Raw genomic sequence first — 3,291 nt, forward strand, 5'->3', positions numbered from 1 at the left:
TCTTTGGTAATCTCTCCCTGTTTCCACTTTTTATATGCCCCCCTTTTAGCCTGTAGGCTGCTCTGGATTTCTCTGGTCAGCCAGGGAAGCTTTCTGGCCCCTTTCCCTGTTTTTCCTCGCATCGGGATCGTCTCCCTCTGTGCCCGAAGGATTATTTCCTTAAGGCACAGCCACCCTTCCTGGGCTCCCATCTCTTCAAAACTCCTACTCTGCGGTGCATCCTTGACTAATTGCCTGAGTTCATTGAAATCAGCTTTCCTAAAGTCTAGCACTTTCACCCTATTAGTTACCATACCCACTTGGCGTCTTATGATGAATTCTACTATTTGGCGATCACTGTCCCCCAGGTGACCACTGATCCATATGTCCCCTACCATGTCATCCCCCGTTGCCAATACCAGGTCCAGTAAGGCATTCCCCCTGAGTGGGACCATGTACCTCCTGTGTCAGATGGAGGTCCTGTACACAGGATAGGAACCTGCATGAACGGTGGGAATTTGCTGTCTGCGTCTCCCAGCAGATTTCTGGGAAGGTTAGGTCTCCCATGACTACCGCCTCCTTAGTTTTTATGGTCTCCGAGAGCTGCCTCAGGAGCCCCAAATCTAGCTCTTCCCCTTGGTGTGGGGGTCTGTAGCAGACCCCTACCACCAAATCCCTTTCTCCTTGCCCCCCATGTAACCTAACCCACAATCCTTCTACTTTCTCCTCCTCCGATTCCGTCTTGATGAGGGTCGATGTATATTGCTCATTGACATAGAGCGCCATCCCTCCACCTTTCTTCCCCACCCTGTCCTTTCTGTACAGCCTATAACCCTCAATGTGTACCAGCCAGTCGTGGGACGAATCCCACCAGGTTTCTGTTAGCCCCACTAAGTCATAGGTGTTTAGTGCAAGCAGGAGCGCTAGTTCATCCTGCTTGTTCCCCATGCTCCTAGCATTAGTATATAGGCACTTGAGCCCTGCGACTGGTGCCTTTGCTGCCCCCCAGCTCCGATTCCCAAAGGGCCCCTTATTGCTTACCTGCTTATTGCTTACCTGTGCTGTAGTGCTGGCCGCCCCATGGCTTGCAGGTTCCCAATGTTCTCCTTCTTCAGGCTGGGCTGTCCTTGAGGGTGCCACATGGTTTGGTAGTCCACAGCTTCCCCCACCCTCATCTTCCCCTCCCCCTGACGAGCCTAATTTAAAGCCCGCTGGAACAGGTCCAAGACAGCTGGGCTAGACATGTGCAAAGACGCATGCAAGGGCACCCGCAAGTCACAGCAGATTCTTCCTAGTTCTCCGCAGGAAAAAGGTAAACCTTTTACAACAGTAAAACCCCGCATGGGCAAAGCTGCCCAGGGACAGGGTATAGGGGCTGGCAGAGGTGGTGCTGCAGGCAGGTCTGCCTCCAGCCCGCAACCATGGGTGGTCGTGACCCAGCGCAGGGCAGGGGAGCTGCTGTGCAGCCTCGAATGGGGAGCATCAGTCCCCAGGGGCTCAGTGGGCCCCAACAGCCAGGGCAGGGCTCTGCCCCCAGCGCAGAGTGGAGCAGAGCATCCCACAGCAGGTGTTGCTGGCCTGCCCCTTGCGCAGTTCCTGCGCCTTAGGATGGCAGAAATTCCTGGACGCAGTGTTGGGACCCCTCTATGACGACAGCAGGCCCTGGGGTGCAGATCCAGGTTTTGACCAGTGACCACCCAGCTTATGGCCCTTTGGGGCCTGAGAGGCAGCTCTGCAGCTGGACCTTGGTCTGAGCCAGGCCCTGGGGGAGGGTGTTCAGGCAGGAGGTCTTCCCTGGGGCCCCACATATCTGCGCTCTTCAGGACATAGCTGTCCAGCTCCCAGAGCGCAGCCCAAGGCTGCTGCTGCCCCCAAGCCCAAGTCTTACCCAGAGCCAGGGAGCCGGGGCACGGTGCTGCACAGCACAGGCTGGGAGTCCGGATTCCCGTGTGGCTGGAGGGCTCTGAGCCCCCCTTCTCTGCACCCCCTTGGCTGGGCTTGTGCAGCAGCTGGGACCCTGGAGTGGAGAAGCCCAGGGGGACAGGCCATGCGGCTTTGCTTTTTCCTACCAGCTCTGTGGCCGCAAACAAAGGCAAAGGCAGACCTCCCGGCCTCCAGGCCCACCTCTCTGGACTCGAGCACGGGCGGCTGGAACAAGTCCTCTCTGGCATAGCAAATATGATGGCCCTTGGCTCGCAGCGGCTGGGCAAGCGCCGCTGGGGAAAACAAGAGTGAAAGCCGGGGCCAGAAGATGCTGCCCCTGTGCAGAGTCAAACCCACAGACCCTGCCTGACAGTACGGGCCTTGAGAGGCAGGCTGGGGCTGTGGCCTTCCCGGGACTCCCCTTGTAGTGGGGCCAGTGGGGGTCCCCAGGGGAAGAGTCAAGGGGCCCCGGAGTCAGCCAGCCAGGCCCTGTGGTGTACGGTGCTGGGCTTCTCAGCATGGGTGCTGAGGTCCTAAGTTCTGGTCCTGGCCTCCCCTGTTTTGCAGGGAGGCGCCTTCCTCCTCCCATGGCGGGGCCTGGCCGCTGCGCTTCATGGGGCCCACGGCAGCAAGTGCTCTCAGCCCTCCCTGGTACTCCGGTGGTAAGGGTGCTACCCTAGGTGGCAAAGGTGGTGGGTTCAAGCCCCAGCCTGGCTGGAGCCCTGTTGCTCCTCAGCAAGTCCCTTGTGTGCACAAGGAGGCTGTGCTGGGTAGTGGGGGGGGCCTGGGCCAGTGACTCCCTGACTGAGCAGCAGGGGGTTTTTTTGCACTTTGAACATCTTGGGTTTTCCTTTTTCGGGTCCTGGGCCCCAAAATCAAGGCAAAAAAAAACCCGGCGAGCCACCGGGTGGTTCAGGACATTTTCCATTACCAACTGAGCTGCACATTCAAGTCCCCTCCGTCTTGCAACTGCGATCACCCCTGAGCTCCAGCTAGAAGGCAAGCGCCGGAGGGGGAAACGGTTGCGTAGTAGATGGTGACCAGGGGACTCAAGCCTTCGGGGACTTGAACCTGCAGCCCCTGCCACCGCTGACAGTGTCCCGAACCACCCTGCCAAAGGGCCAACCTGACTGCAGGGCCTTCCCACAGGTCTCTTCACCCGCATCGCTGGCCGCCCTGCAGGCAAACACGCACCCAGAGCAAAAGGGATATGCTGCTGGTATCAGGACTTAACCCCACAGTCCCGGGGCAGGCCTCCACCACCCTGCGCCGCCAGCCCCTCTCCGCCTGGCCCCCAGACCTGCTGCCTGCACCGTGCACTGGGCCCACAACAAGGGAGCCCCTGCCCAGCAAGCCAGCCCCGCCCCCACCCTTGCCCCATGGCCCAGG

Source organism: Alligator sinensis, unplaced genomic scaffold (assembly GCF_000455745.1).
Source record: "Alligator sinensis unplaced genomic scaffold, ASM45574v1 scaffold569_1, whole genome shotgun sequence".
NCBI classification, from domain to species: Eukaryota; Metazoa; Chordata; order Crocodylia; family Alligatoridae; genus Alligator; species Alligator sinensis.